This window comes from Dipodomys merriami, unplaced genomic scaffold (genome assembly GCF_024711535.1).
Source record: "Dipodomys merriami isolate MVZ:Mamm:240054 unplaced genomic scaffold, mDipMer1.0.p SCAF_141, whole genome shotgun sequence".
Taxonomy (NCBI): domain Eukaryota; kingdom Metazoa; phylum Chordata; class Mammalia; order Rodentia; family Heteromyidae; genus Dipodomys; species Dipodomys merriami.
Window position 1 is genome coordinate 1354711 of NW_027202727.1, and position 16941 is coordinate 1371651.

Below are 16941 nucleotides of genomic sequence, written 5' to 3' on the forward strand. Positions count from 1 at the left end.
AAGCATAGAATTTTGTTGTGAATATATATGGCATTTTCTTGATTGATTCATCTACTGAGGGGCATCCGTGTTGGTTCCATATCTTACCTATGGTAAATAATGCTACAATTGACATAGTTGTGATAGTAACTTTAGTGTGGCCTTGTCTGTGGTCATTTGGGTAAATGCCCAGGAGTGGGATTGCTGGGTCATAGGGGAGATCTTCTGAGGAACATGTATACTTCTTTATGGAGTATTTGAACAAGTATACTTTTCAACCAATAGTGCAGTAACATTCCCTTTTGGCTATATTCCCACCAGACCAGCATCTGTTATTATTAGTTTTCTTCATAATGGTTATCAAACTGGGGGAAGGTGGAATCTCAATGTTGCTTTTATTTGTATTTCTATGGCCAGAAATGTGGCATATTTCTTCATGTTTCAATTCACCATTCATATTTCTTCTTCAGAGAGGTCTCTCTTTAAATCTTTAGCCAACTTATTAAGAGGGTTGATTCTTTGAAGATTTGTTTTTAGGGGGGGAGTTAACATTTGGGGCTCTAAATATATTTGAGATGTAAGGCCATTGCCTATTGCAGAGCAAGTAACGAACTTCTCCCAATCTGTGGGCTTTCTATTTATCTTTCTATCTAAATCTTCTTAGATTTGGTGTCTGTCAAGTCTGTTAATTTATTGAAACAACCAATTCTGTTTTGTTGATCTTTTTATGTTTTAGTTCATCTTTATTTAGTTATTTCTGATTTTTTTATTTGTTTCTGTCTTATGCTTTGGGTTTGGGCTTGTTCCTGTTTTCAAGAATTTTGAGTTATATAATTAAAATACAGACTTCAGATTTCCCCAATTGCTTGATGTAGGCATTTAGAGCTATAAATTTTCCTCTAAGTACTGCACTTACTGTTTTGAAGAGTTGGTATTTTGTGTGTTCAATTTGTTAATTTTCAGAAACTTTCAGATTTTCATTCTAATGTATTCAGTGCCTCACTGGTCATTCAGCAATGTGTTGTTCACTCTTCATGGGTTAGGGTTTTTTTTTTTTTTGCTTTAGCTTTTTAATTCTAAGTTTATTCTGTTGTGGTCTGACAAGATATGGGAATTCAAATAATTTTTCTTTCAATTCGGATAGAATTTCTATGTGACATAGGATATGTTGTATTTTGGAGATTCTTCCATGAGCTGCTGGGAAGAATTTGTATACTCATGCTGAATGTATATTCTGTCTATGTCTGTTAAGGAGAAGCGTTCAATGTAGTTATTTAGGTCTTCAGTTTCTTGATTGTGTTTTTCCTGGATAACTTATCCATGCATTTCAATGATGTGTTGCGATGTGTTTTTAGGTTAAGTAGTATTTGGTTGATGAAATGGGGTGCTCCAGGATTCAGGACATTGATACTTAGACATGATATACCCACCTAATGGAGATGTGTCTTTATCAATATATAATGTCTCTTCCTAGTAATTTTATTTTGAATTCTATTTCATCTTATGTTTGTACTATGGCCTGTTTATGGTGTTCATTTGCTTGAAAATTTTCCTTCCAGCCTTTCAGTTTGAGTAAGTGTTTGTTTTTGTCAATAAAATGTGTCTCTTGTAGATACTACATGCATGCGTCTTGTTTTATTATACTACTATTTAATCTGTTTATTATTTCGAAAGTTAATTCCATTTATATTGAGAGTTAAGACTGTGAAATATCTCATAAGTCCTGCCATGTTATTCACCTGTTCTTAGCCTCTGTGTCTAATCTACTCTTAATACATTTACCTTGTTCACTGGTAGGGAGCATTTTATATAACCATTTTCTGTTCTTTATGATCTTCTCTATGTAGGATATATTTGATTAACTTCTATCCTGCTGATTGGTGGAGATACATTGTTTAAAGTTTTCTTTGTCATGAAATATTTTTATATATCCTTTTAATGTAAAGGAGAGTTTGGTTTGGGACCATATTCACGGTTGGTATTGTTTGCCTTTAATATTTGTCATATATCATGCAAGGCTCCCCTTTTTACCATATCAGCTAAGAAATTTGTATTTATTCTGACTGTATATCCTTTATAAATAATCAGTCTTTTCTCCTGACAGATTTAAGAGTCCATTCATTGATGTCTAATGATCCTCTAATGGATTATGATGTGATGGTGGTTTGTTCTGTTCTGGTACACTCTGGTGTTCTAAAGGCTTCTCTTATCTGAATGAGCCTATCTCTTTGATTTCTCTGTCTTACAATTGGTTATTGTTTTAGGGCTTCTATCTCTTTATTAAAGCTTTATTTTGGTCTTGTATGGATTTTCTTTACAACTTTTTATTGGGTGGGGACTTGGGAGGTATGTGTTTTAGCGATGTCTTCTCTCATATCTTTTAACTAGGCATCCATTTTTCCCTTGGACTCTCTTGCCTTCTCAGAATTTATTTTTCTTTGTGTTTGGAGTCTCCATGAATTATTTTGCTGATCTTTGCTTGGTCTCATCTTGTTCACAAATTTCCTTGTAGAGGTTTTGTATCTTTTCATTAATCACAATTTCCAGCAGTATTTTTAATGTATTTTGAAAACTATCTTCTAGGTAATTGATTGTTCTAATGCCTGTTTATTTACTGTGTGAATTTTGTTACCTTGGCATGACTTTTGTCATATTTTTCTGATTTGTTCTGTCCATTTGAAGTATTTCTTGGCTTCAATTTAGGGGATCTATGATCTTAATAGGTGACTATCTATGTTCTTGGTTGATATGCCAAGTGTTGCTTTGTTCTTCTGTTGTGATTTGCTTTTCTGGAATTAGGTTTTTGTCTAGACCATTAAGTGTAGGAGAAGAGATCAGTCCTGAGAGAGTTGTCAAATGAATACTAATGCTTCCAACGAAAGTTCCAACTATCCATTGGTAAGGTGAATTATGTGTGTTTATATGTGAGTGTCTCTGTTCATGAATTTTTTTCTCACGTGGCCCTTTCAGTTCCACACTGCAGTTGGGTTTTTGAATATGTTGGTCAATACAGTCACAGCAGTCACCTTCCTGGCTGGGTAACTTTTCATAGATTTCTGTTTTCTTGTGAAGACAGTATAAAATATTCTTTTGAATTGTGTATCTATATATAATTATACCTAACTTAGTGTGACACTCTAGAAATGGAGTACCTTCTAGGATTCTAAATCTCTGTTTCATTAGAGAAATCTAGGGTAATTTTCTGTTGTTATTCTGCCACTGTTTATCCTCTTCCTCTGGTTTATTTATGATATTGTGGATTTTTGTGACATAATTTAGGATTTGTGATGGTTGTATCAAGTTATTTTTGTTTTTCTGTTTGTGTTACTTTGAAATAGTGATTTCAGGCTTCTATGAAGAGACAGTAATAATATGAAATGTGAAGGGCTTAAAGCTTAAAGAGGCACAATGAAGGCCTAAGTAACTTCATTACAGGCTAGCAAACATCTTGTGAGGTATGAATTATGAAAATAACCATGGGTTGGACCCAGAAATGACACAAAAAGGAAATCAATTCCTGGACAACTGAGACATAAACAATCCTTGGTAAAGTCACAGAAATTTTCTCCAAATGCATTTACCAAACATTGGTTAGCCATGCAGGACACGGTGACCCAGTGGCCAGACACTTCCTGTCAATCCCACCTCAATAATATTAGCCAATCACATATGTATAACTTAGTTTGCTTAAAATGTTAATCAACCAAGTAATTGCTCATGTAAATCTTCCTCAAAGTAGTTTGTTCAATACTCTAAAAACTGTGCTGATTCTATGTTTTGGGTCTCTTAGTGTCATGGGTTACCGATTGCACAGAGTACCAGCCTGGAGCTTGCAAATAAAAGACTCCTTTGTTATTTGCATTGGTCGAGGTCTCTGGTGGTCTTCGGGTGGTCTTGAGTATAGGTAAGACAAATGTAAGTTATTACATTGAAAGAAAGAGAGCAGATATTTTAACCTATTTGCTACAAGTAAATTAATATTAAACAAAGCTAATTAACTCTTATTTACTCTTCAGAGGTTGAGTATAGTACTCTTGGATAACTTGGAGGAAAAGACTGTAGACTGATTACAATTGATGCCTTTCACAGAAATTACTGGCTAAACATTCTTCTTCAGAAAGGCAAATGCTCCATTTTTTTCATATTAGTATCATAAAATCATAACATCTGCATGTTGATTTATTTTCCTCTGCTATTTTCAATACCATTCTTCATCCATTAGGTATCTAGGACTTGGTATGACCCGTTCCTTAAAATACCTATATTGCTTATATTGTGATATAAATCTCAGTAATATTAATATGAATTTATCTCTGAGTCTCATCTTGAGCTACATTCATATGTAATTTATGCAGTTTCAAGCAAGAAACCTATTTTACTCTTTTCTGTTCTTTAAACAATAAATCTATTATCTTTAGAAATATATTCTAAAGAAAATATGTTCTTTTATATTGTTCCAGTAAACATCATTTATTTCTAGTACTTTTACTGAAATAAATATAAAGTATGTCACATGGAGACAACCCCCCCTTATCACTTTAAAGTATATCCTTGGGGACTATTTTATATATAAAAATAACTAAGTGCAATGCATATGTTTATACATGAATCATCTAATGGTTAAGTCAATTAGACACAAGAACTATCATACCACATCAAGTCTCAATTTACTTAAAGGCACATTGTTCGTGAATATCACTCATTTTTAGAAAATGACTAGTCACAACAAAGTTTATATTTCAAATTTAAAAAATAAAAATTACACCCAGATTTGATGTGAATATCCTGTTTCCAGGAATACATTTATTCAGCAAACAGGGAAACAAAAATATAAGGGTTTGTCATATAGAAAGAAAGATGTAAAGCATAATGTCTTTCCTTAAGATGATACATACATGAAAATCATGTCATTTATTCAAAGATACTATAGAAATTCATGAGCAGATTTGTGATAAGAAGTGATAAGTAAGCAAAGTAACTGGAAACCTGTATTTGTAAATAGTGCTTTCAATATATGATGACGTTTTCAATAAATAAGCCTATAGATGATGATTTTGTATCTGTAACACACATCCAGTATTTTAGACATACTCCCATTGTCTTCCCTAAGTTCTTGATCAATATTATTCTACTTTCATGATGTCAATTGCTACTAAAGTAAAAAGGTGGGTGTTCTCTTGGTTTCCACATCCAATAATTTTTAGTATTTTGCAACGGTGTCTAAAGTCATGGAGTTTGACTTGGATGTGAAGTTTGAGGATACTGTATTCAGGGTATTAATTGGCCTGTAGCAGCCAGGAACTTATTGTGAATACACAGACACACGGGATACTAAGAATTAGGGACTTGATCTCGGGGAAAGATAAAGGTCCAGGCAAGATCTTGAAGCTGAGATAAAGCAATGCAGCAAACATCAATCAACTATCATTACAAGGGAATGGAACTTATCTCTGATGTGTCTGGTTGGCAGTTGTGTGTGTGCGTGTTGTGTGTGTGTGTGTGTGTGTGTGTGTGTGTGTGTGTGTGTGTGTATGTGTGTGTGTGTAGAGAATTTTAGTGTGGCTTCTATATTTACAGTCCGTAGAGCATTACTTGCTAAGGAGAAGGTGCCTTTACCAGAGCTCCGATACCACTGTCATCACTTTTTACTGCAAAAAAACCACTTGCTTAATCTCTAATTAAAAAGGGAAAAATAAACTAACATCTTAGATGATTGTTTTGAAAATTAATTGGCAAATTGAAGGCCAAAGGGAGAAATTGGAGATTAATATAATCTTTTTCCTCTCTTCTGATTATTAAACCACAATAGCTGTGATTTTCAGGAATCTCCTGTAATGTACTTACTGCTGAATTATTAGTATGTTTAATAATATGAAACACATGATAGAGAAATAGATCAGCCAGCAAGCACAAAAAACTAGAGATAAGATCGAGCTTTTGAGCAGGGTTGCCACATCTTTTAGGAATGCAGTTCCTTCATATGAATTTCAAATTTCATGGCTTTCCCTGTGTGAATAAATGGCAAGAAAGTACTATAGAAACAAAATTCCTGTTCAGCCAAGTAGAAAGTGCTTATGTTCCCATCCTCATGTGGCAAATTTCAATTCCATAAAGAGCCTTTGTTAGAATGCTTTCATTTAATATACTTTAGCACATCATTCTTCCCTGTTGGAGACAGGAAAAAAAGATAATTTTGTTTGAATATTATCTTATGTAAGTTAGTGTGTACCGGCATGATTTGTATAATTACAGAAGTTTGTAATAAATATAAGTAGGGATCATGTCACAACTATAAAATATAATTAAAATCACATAAGACTAGAAGTCACAGAATTTTGTGCATGAAAAAAATACATTAGATTAGTTGCAGAATTTCTATTTTGAGACAGACTTTATATTAAAATATAAAGCACTTTACTAAGGGTTGAAACATTTTATTGAAAAATATATATTTCTTAGAGATATTTTGCTTCATATTTTAAGAAGAAAAATCGTCTCAAAGTAATTATTTTTTAAATTTTTTTCCCGTTTCCATGTGATTAACCTCCAAATTAGAAATCCAGATATTTAATTCAAATTAGCCAAAAATATTTATTGAGTATAAGAACCTTCTGCTCTCTATATTCTTCACACTAACTTTACCAAATATGATGAGTCTGAAATAATCAGTCTCTTTGTGACCTGTGTTGATATTATTTACAATGTAAGCAAAATGATTAAAAAGTAGTATTTAGTTTAGCTTGATTGCTCTGAAGAGACAACAAATGATATAATCAAAGGCTAAAACTGAGTAGATTTAAAATTTAGAATTCAGGAAATGTTTTTGACCACACTGGTTACTAACCATTATTTAATCTTAACTGGAACATTGAGAATAACCATAAGCCTAAGTGTAAGTAGATTCTAAAATTAATAGCAATACTCTAGTTCACATTCATTCTAATTCTTACCTGGCTTAATATGAAATTTACTATCAGGGGCTGGGAATGTGGCTCAGTGGTAGAGCGCTTGCCTTGCATGCTCGAGGCCCTGGGTTCGATTCCTCAGCACTACATAAGTAAAAAGAAAAAAGCCGGAAGTGGTGCTGTGGCTCAAGTGGTAGAGTGCTAGCCTTGAGCTGAAGAGCTGAGGGACAGCACCCAGGCCCAGAGTTCAGGCCCCATGACCGGACCCAAAAAAAAAAAAAAAGAAATTTACCTTCAATTTGACCCTCATTTTTTTCTCTTACATTCTAACCCTAACCATGGCTAGAATCCTAACCATAACCTTGACACTAATGGTATCTCAAATCTAAAATTTATGAAAAACGCTTGTTTGTGTCATTCTAACTGAAATTCCACTTGTAATTCTTAAAATAAATTGCAGGTTTTCCTAAACCCTATAGATTTTCTCATTCTTAACTTTGAACCTATCTTGTTCCATAAGAGGAATCATTATACCCATTGATCTCAAATCCTAATATTATGAAATACATTGTACTTCCATTATCCCAGCTATTCCTGAATTCCTAGAACCTAAAATAAGTTCAAATTTACTTAACATTTAACCCATTCCTTTTTTTTCTTTTTGTTGGGCGTGCAGATTGGTCTCTGGGCCTGGGCAGGATCCCTGAGCACTAGGCATGGGCAAGATCCCGAGTTCTTTAGCTCAAGGTGTGCACTTTACCACTTGAGCCACAGCACCACTTTCAGGTTTTCTGGTGGTTAATTGGACATAAGAGTCTCACAGACTTTCCTGCCAGGGCTGGCTTTGAACTGCATTCCTCAGAAATCAGATTCCTGAGCAGCTGTGATAATAGGTGCAAGCCACCAGTTTAACCAAGTTCTTTACTCTTTCCTCAACCCCCTTTAACCAGAAACCTAATCTTAATCACAATCTAAATTAACACCAAATGGTTAATGTAAGGAAAATTGTCTGGATTCTATTCAATCACACATTTTATTGCTTCTGCTTCTTAGTGAAAAACTAAATTTTACCCTAATCCTATCCTTCGCTAACCCTAACAAGAACTAAAACAGCAATTCACAATTTAAACCAAATAATATCTGAATGTTAAAAGTAACACAGACGTTGGTTTTCATTCATTCTAACTTTGATATCATTCATTCTTCTTAAAACATATTGCAGTTTTACACAATATCTTACATCTTTTTCTCATCCAAACCCCAGCTCTACCTGGAACACCTTGTTGAATCCTAAACCTACAGATAACTGAATCAAAATGTTAATAGCAAGCCTCTATTTCACATTTATCCCAACTCTTGCTAGGTATGTAGGTCTAAATTTTACTTGCATTTTGAACCTAAAGTTTTTAAAGTGTTTTCCTATTTCCTGTCAGGTTTTATTTTGCATTTTTTAAAATTTTAGTTATTGTAAAATAGGCTGACAGAGGGATTATGGTTATATGTGTAAAGTAATGAGTACACTTCTTGATGAACATTGTTACCCTCTTCTTTGTTGTTCTCCCACTATAACTTCCCTCTCCCACCTCTCTCACTCCTCTTTCCCAATGGTGTAAAGTTCATTTTCAATATAGTGTGTTGTGAGTATCATTGTTGCAATGGGTCATCTTGTGTTGAACCTAAATTTTCTTTTTCTCTAACCCTAATTCTAATTCTGTCTGGGATCCTAACCCTAACCATAATAATAACAATGGCCCAATTCAAAAGATAAGAAAAAATATTAAAGTTTTTATTCATCCTGTTGATTCACTGTACATATTGAATTAAGCTGCAGTTCACCTTAAATCTTCCAAATTAGATTATATGTGCGTATTTAAAGATGTTATTTTATGTGAAAAACAGAAATCTTTGGAGGAAGGAGTAATGAAAAGGAAATAGAGGGAGTATAATCAAATGCTTTAAATATATTTTGGAAAGAGCCTAAGGAAACTGTCACTTCTGATAATTAATAACCATTAACAAAATAACTAAAAATTAATAAATAAATAACACACTGCCATCTAGTGTTCTTTAAGAGAGCCATAATATGTCTTGTGAATAAAATATTTGTGTTAAATAAACTTTGTTCATGCATAATTCATATTGCCATTGGCCAATTATTTAACTTAATCAATAAATATATATCAAATAAAATTCCATGATAAAAAATATAAATCAGTTAGTCATTGTTTGATAAAATGTAGTCATGTGCTACTGAGAAAGACGTGTATTCTTATGCTGCTGAGTGAAATATTTGGTAGATGTCTCTTAAATCTAGTTGATCTATGCAGCTGTTTAGATCTGCGGTTTCTCTGTTGAGTTTTTGCCGAGTTGATCTATCTAGTGGGGAGAGTGGTGTGTTAAAATCCCCAACAATTAATGTCTTTGGATCTATGTGGGATTTGAGGGAAAGTAGTGTTTCTTTGATAAATTTGGGTGCTCCATTGTTTGGCGAATAGATATTTAGAATTGTAATATCCTCCTGAAGGAGAGATCCCTTAATTAGTATGTAGCGTTATCTCTTCTAACCAATTTCTATTTGAAGTCTATTTTATCTGATATTAGGATTGCAACTCCCGTCTGTTTTGGGGGGCCGTTTGCTTGGTAGATTTTGCTCCAGCCTTTAACATCGAAAATGTGTTTGTTTTTACAGGCAAGATGTGACTCCCGAAGGCAGCAGATAGAAGGATCTTGTTTTATAATCCAACTAGACAGTCTATGCCGCTTAATTGGAGAGTTCAGTCCGTTAATGATAAGAGATAGGACTGAGAGGTATTTGAGAGTTCCTGCCATTTTATCCACCTTCTTGGGGGCTGCAAAAACTGGGTTCTTCCTATGGTTCTTGGATTCTCAGTTTGGGTGCAGTTTCTTGGCCTTTATTGTGGTCTTGTTGACTTTCTCTTTATAGGGCATCTTTAAGAATCTTTTGTAGGGCTGGCTTGGTGGAGATGTACTGTTTCAATTTTTCTTTGCTATGGAAGGTTTTTATTTGGCCTTCAGTTATGAAGGAGAGTTTAGCTGGTACAGTATTCTTGGTTGATAGTTGTTTGATTTTTACAGCTTGGCATACATCATTCCAGGCTCTTCTTGCTTTGATTGTCTCTGCTGAGAAATCTGAGGTGATTCTAATTGGTTTCGCTTTATAGATGATTAATCTTTTCTCCTTGACAGCTTTAAGGATCTTTTCCTTGGTCTGAGTTGATCCTGTGTGGATTATAATGTGATGGTCGGATGTCCTATTATGATCTAGTTTATTTGGGGTTCTAAAAGCTTCTTGTATCTGAATAGGCTTATCTTTTTGCATGTTTGAGAAGTTCTCTGTTAGGATCCTGTTAAAAAAATTTCCTAGACCATTACCTTCTGTTTCTAGGTGCACCTCTACACCCATTCTCCTTAGATTAAGCCTTCTGATGGTGTCTTCCAAGTGTTGGATAGATCTATCGTATTTCTTGGACTTGTCTTGGATGCTTGTATGGTCTTTCTCTATAATATCTAGGCTGTCTTCAATCCCCGAGATTTGGTCTTCTGCATGGTCTACCCTGCTGTCAAGAATTTCTACTTTGGTTTTTATTTCTTTTCCTTCTAATTGGTCAGCTAAGAAAAGTCCAGGACCAGATGGTTTGACAGCAGAATTCTTCAAGCCATCAAAGCAGAACTCACACCAATACTCCTCCACCTCTTCAATGAAATTGAAAGAGTAAATCACTACTGAACACATTCTATGAAACCATCATAACCCTCATCCCAAACATTTTCATATGGACTTCACCTCAGTCTACAACATTCCTTCATTATTCTGTCCCTGATGTTTTTATACTGTCAAGACATAATAAAACCAGTTTGATTTACAGCATGAGAAGTTATCCACCTGGCTGACTTTGAAGCAGAGCATGGTCAATAGAGAAGATGCCTTCTGGTTTCTCATTACATGTAATGGCTTTTGTAATGATTGCATTCTATTTAGTATTTTAAAAAAACTGCTGGCTAGTTTGTGACCATTTGGGTAAATGCCCCAAAGTGGTATTGTTGGATCATAGAGGAGCTCTATGTGGAGTCTTTGGAGGAAACTCCATACTAATTTCTAAAGCTGTTGAACAAGTTTACACTCCCAACAATAATGCTTTAAGGTTCCATTCTGTCCACATCACCACCAGCATCTGTTGTTTTTAGAGTTCATGATTATAGCCACTCTAACTGGGGTGATGTGGCATCTCAATGTTGTTTTGATTTGCATTTCTTTTATGGCTAGAGAGGTTGAGCATTTCTTCATGTGTCTATTGGCCATACTTTTTTCCTCTTCAGAAAAGTTTCTCTTTAAGTCTTTAGCACACTTATTTATTGGGCAGTTGTTTCTTTGAGGATTTGTCGTTGGGGGATTTAGTTTTTTGGTTCCAGGTATATTTTAGATATGAGACCCTTGTCAATTACCAGCACAACTATGTTTATTGAAGCATTATTTATCATGGCTAAAATATGAAACAAACCCAGATGTCCCTCACTAGATGAAAGGATGAAGAAAATGTGATATATATATATATATATATATATATATATATATATATATATATATATATATATATATACACAATGGAATTCTATGCCTCCATCAGAAAGAATAACAATGCCCCATTTGTTAGGAAATGGAAAGACTTACAAAAAATATATTAAGCCAGGCCCAAAAAAACATAGGTAATAGGTCCCATGGTTTCCCTTATTTGCAAAAACTAGTATATGTCTGAGACAAGCAGAAAAGGGCAGATAAGTTGATGTTAGATGAAATGAACCCCAAGATAAGGATTCAATTGTTTTTTTTCTTTATTGCAATTGTTTCAAACATTTACCAGATGATTTCTTTGTTGATTTGTATGTCCATCCCCCATGGTATAACCCATGCTTTCACTGTATTTGTTGTTGGTATAACTTGTGGAGGGGAAGGGAAAAAAACAAATCATTTAAATAGGGATGCAGGTGGACTCATTGTAATAATGAGATGTACAAATCCTTATTTCGAAAAATGAACTTTACAACCTTGGTGGGATGGGGAGTGTGGGGGGAGATGCGAAGGGATGGGAACAAGAAGCAAAGGAGGCAACAATGCTTGATAAAAAATATACTCATTATCTTGCCCATGTAATTGTAATTGTTATTCCTAGAAATTTATGCTAAGTATTTCACAAGTTTTTTTTTCTCTTAATTCTTAAGAAAACATTTGCTATAATTCTAATATTATTACCATTTTAGTGTTAGGAAATATTGTAATTAAAGGCACTAAGTTCATGGCCCAAAGACACACAGTGGGGAAGGAAATGATTCAAAATTTCAAAAAGTAAACAATAAAAAAGTAGGTAAAATCCTCTCCATTCCCTTACTCTCTCAACTCAATATTCATGCTGTCCAAGAAATAATAGCATAGCAATTATTGCCCACGTTAATTGTTTTTTTTTGTTAAAAAATATATATTTATTTCAGTTTTTAGATGCTTCAGATGTTACAGGCCATCATGATTTAAATATGAGGGAAAAACATTTTAGAAAGGATAAGAACCTTTTGTTTAAAGACTGAAATATAAATTGTTCATTCACTTTTAAGAAACAAAGTTCACAATAACCTATTAAAAAAAAACAATCATTTTCCCCCTTAACTTAATGGAGATTTCTCTCTAGTGAAGCTTTTTGTAAGAAGATAAAATTTTTCATTTTCTTGAGACTGAATTGATGAAAGGGCATATGGTGTCCCCAAAAATGTCTGATGAGTAAGAACATTAAAATGACTAAACTGATGGGACACATTTAATTCATTATGATAAACCCAAGAATGGCTATATGAATCTTGTTCTGAATTGCTGTCCTCTCCTTCAGAGCCCACGGTAATTGTTTTCTGTCACATTTTGTCTTCAACACAGTGTTGGTAACATTGGGTTATCATGCTCAGAGCTGAGCTCATAAATTGAAGTCTAAAGAGAGACAAATTTCTTCTGTTCCACAGTTCCTGTATACATTTTAAAAAGTACTAAAGGGCTGGGAAGGTGGCTCAGTGGTAGAGCGACTGCCTTGCATGCATGAGGCCCTGGGTTCGATTCCTCAGCACCACATAAGCAAAAAAGAAAAAAGGCGGAAGTGGCGCTGTGTCTCAAGTGGTAGAGCACTAGCCTTGAGCTGAAGAGCTGAGGGACAGTGCCCAGGCCCAGAGTTCAGGCCCCATGACTGGACCCCCCCCCCCAAAAAAAAAGTACTAAAACTAGCTGGTAGCTGGTGGCTCACACTTACAATCCTGGCTACAGAGGAAGCTGAGATCTGAGGAATGCGCTACAAAGCAAGCCCAGGCTGGAAAATCTGTGAGACTCTTATCTACAATAAACTACCAGGAAAGCAGAAGTGGCACTGTGGCTCAAGGGGTAGAGCACTAACCTTTAGCTGAAAGGCCCAGGGAGAGTGCCCAAGTCCAGAGTTCATGCCGCATGACCAAATTTTAAAAAAAAAGATTAAAACTTTTAAATACCATCACTTACTGTCTTTTAAGAATCCAAAAATGAAATAAATTCACATATAATCACTCCAAAATGCTTTAAAAGTGGGAGATGATAAACAAGCCTCCATGAAGTAAATTTTCTTCTATTTTTTAAATTATTCTGAAAGCCTTGTGCTGGTTGGTCACACCTGTAATCCTGTCTACTCGGGTATCTGCTCAGGAACTTGAGATCTGTGGATAACCGTTCGAAGCCAATCAGGACAAAAAATATTCATGAGATTATTTTAAAAAAATTACAATGGAATTCTATGCCTCCATCAGAAAGAATGACATTGCCCATTTGTTAGGAAATGGAAAGGCTTGGAAAAAATTATATTAAGTGAAGTAAGCCAGGCCCAAAGAAACATAGGTTCCATGGTTTCCCTTATTTGCAATATCTAGTATATGTATGAGTCAAGCAGCAAAGGTCAGATAATGTGATGTTAGGAAAATGAACCCTTACATATGTATTTAAATGATTTTTTCTTTCATGAATTTTTTTCTAACGCATTTATAAAATTATTTCTTTCTTGCTTTGTATATCCCTCCCCCACAGTATAACCCCTGCTTTCACTATATTTGATGTCGTTATAATTTGTGGAGGAGAAGGGGAAAAACAAGTCATTTAAGGATACAGGTGGACACGTTGCAGAAATGAGAAGTACAAGTTGTCCTGTCAAAAACGAATTTTACAAATTTGGTGTGGGGGGGAGTATGGGGTGGGGGGTGGGGGGAGGCTGGGAAGGGAAGTGAAGGGTAAACAAAGGAGGAGGCTGCAATGCTTGATAAGAAATGTACTCATTATCTTGCCCATGTAATTGTACCCCCTCTGTACAGTATGTTCACAATAAAAATAATGAAAATATTAAAAAAAATTAATGAACTAGCAAAGAGCCAAGAATGGAGATGTAGCTTATATAGTAGCTCATCAATCTAGAGAGGAATGGCCTAGCGGGTCCTTGATACACTGAATTCAAACTCTGAGAACAAAAATGCGCAGGCATGCACACACACACACATACACAAACACACATTTATTCAAAATATCTGCATATCAGTGTTTTGTATTAATTTCTTTGTTAACGATATTATATGGGTAAAATAGGGGAAATATTCTCTTCCATCCCATAACATTTTTATATTTTTTATTGTAAAAGTACTGTACAGAGTGGTTACAGTTACATGAATAGTTCATTTCCTATCAAACATTGTTACCTCCTCCTTTGTTTTCCCCCCGCCATCCCTTCCCTCCCAGCTCCACAAGTACACTCCCCTCCCCCACCCTCCTAAATTGTAAAGTTCGTTTTTCAACATACTGTCTTGTGCGTCACATTGTTGCAATGGGTCATACTGTATCCTTATTTTACTATTTTGTTTTTTCCCTTTCCATCCCCAAATTAGAGAAGTGTATATACAAGATGGAGGTGCACCAACATCAGATACAGTGAAAACAGGGCTTTAACTGTGTGGGATGCACATATAAAAATCACATCATACATTATAAATATATTAGAAACCACAGGAAGGAATACAAAACCACTTGTGTCCTTATCATGGGGTTCATTTACCTTAACATCATCTTATCTATTCATATGCACATGCTTTTGACCTTTTTTTTTTAATTGTGAAAATACCATACAGAGGAGTTACAATTACGTGGAAAATGTAATGAGTACATTTCTTATCAAGCATTGTTGCCTACTCCTTTTTTTCGCCTTACCATACCTTCTTTGCTTATCCCAGATATGCATTAGTTATTGCAAATAAGGGATACCACAGGACCTATGATTCTTTTTTTTTATTGTGAAAATGCCATACAGAGGTGTTACAATTACATGCGTGAGTTATTGAGTACATTTTTTTTTATTGTGAGAATACTGACAGAGGAGTTACAATTACATGGGCAAGATAATGAGTACATTTCTTATCAAACATTGTTGCCTCCCCTTTGTTTCCCCTTCCCATCCCTTCCCACACTCCCCCACTTTTCCCACCCTGTCCTCCTCCCCCCAAAGTTGTAAAGTTCATTTTTTGACATAATAACTTGTATATCTCATTGTTGCAATGAGTCCACTTGCTCCTCCTTTGTTTCCCCTTCCCATCCCTGCCCATCTCCCACCCCCTACACCCACCAACCCCTCCCCCCCATCCCCCCCCACTGTCCACATCCCTCAATACCTGGCCAAAATCATTTTTTGACATAACGACTTGTTCATCTCATTGTTGCAATGGGTCCACCTGCATCCCTTTTTCAACGATTTGTGTTTCCCTTCCACTGCACAAAGTATACCAACATCAAATACAGTGAAAACAGGGGCTTTAGCTTGCAGGAGGAACATACAAAGCAACAAAGAATTCATCTTATAAATATCTTAGAAACAATCGCAAGAAATAAAAAACTATTTGAATCCTTATCTTGGGGTTCATTTTGCCTAACATCAACTTATATGATGTTTTCTGCTTGTAGCAGACACATACTAGTTATTGCAATTAAGGAATCCATGGGACCTATCTTTCTTTGGGCCTGGCTTACTTCACTTCTTTGAGCCTGGCTTAATTCACTTAATATAAATTTTTCCATGTCTTTCCATTTCCTAACTGGGTGATGTCATTCTTTCTGATGGAGGCATAGAATTCCAGTACACACACACACACACACACACACACACACACACACACACACACACACACACACACACACACACACACACATTTTCTTGATCCATTAGTTTACTGTGGGGCCTCGGGTTTGGTTCTGTATCTTAGCTTTGGTAAATAATGCTGCAATGAACATAGTTTTGCTGGTAGTTTTAGTATGGTCTTGTTTGTGATCATTTGGGTGAATGCCAAAATGGGATTGCTGGGACTTAGGGGCGCTCTATTGTAGTCTTTTGAGGAACCGCCATACTACTTTCCAAACTCTTCGAACAAGTTTAAACTCCCAACAACAATGCATTAAGGTTCCCTTCTGTCCACATCCCCTCCAGCATCTGTTCTTTTAAAAATCTAGAATGCTTCACGAAGTTGAGTGTCATCCTCAGTCAGGGGCTATTCTTCTCTTTATTGTTCCAATGTTAGTGTATGTGCTACTGAATTGAGCACAGAACATTTTTTATACATAAAGTGTAATTGATTTTCTTAAACTAGACAATTCCACAAAAATTTAATTCAAAAGAATTGTCGTGAAATTTTAGAATCATGTATTTCTTACATAAGAACACATTTAAGAATAAAGTCAAGTTTGACATGTCAAAAACAAAATAATACCAGATATTTGTTGTTCAACAGATGTGTAGGAGAAGGAATTCAATTAATCTGTACAAGGAACCTGCCATAATGAACACTATAGAAAGTGTTAAGGTTTGTTAAAAGTTTTAATGTTTTAAATATGTTTAATTTTGGGAATTTGCTCATATATGCCAAAATTAAGACTATTTAGCAGGTTATAAAACTTTTTCATAAAGCATTTAAGATTCATGGTACATACTACTAAATATGTACATTTCAGAGTTTA

The 16941-nt window shown here is 35.0% G+C and overlaps 1 non-coding gene across 1 annotated transcript; it reads right to left on the reverse strand.

Moving 5' to 3' along the window:
* Positions 1–16427: 16427 nt before the first annotated feature.
* LOC138826302 (U6 spliceosomal RNA) lies at positions 16428–16529 on the reverse strand. The gene has a single exon (XR_011371647.1). It is a non-coding gene; the product is annotated as a U6 spliceosomal RNA (small nuclear RNA).
* Between the last annotated feature and the right edge of the window lie 412 nt (positions 16530–16941).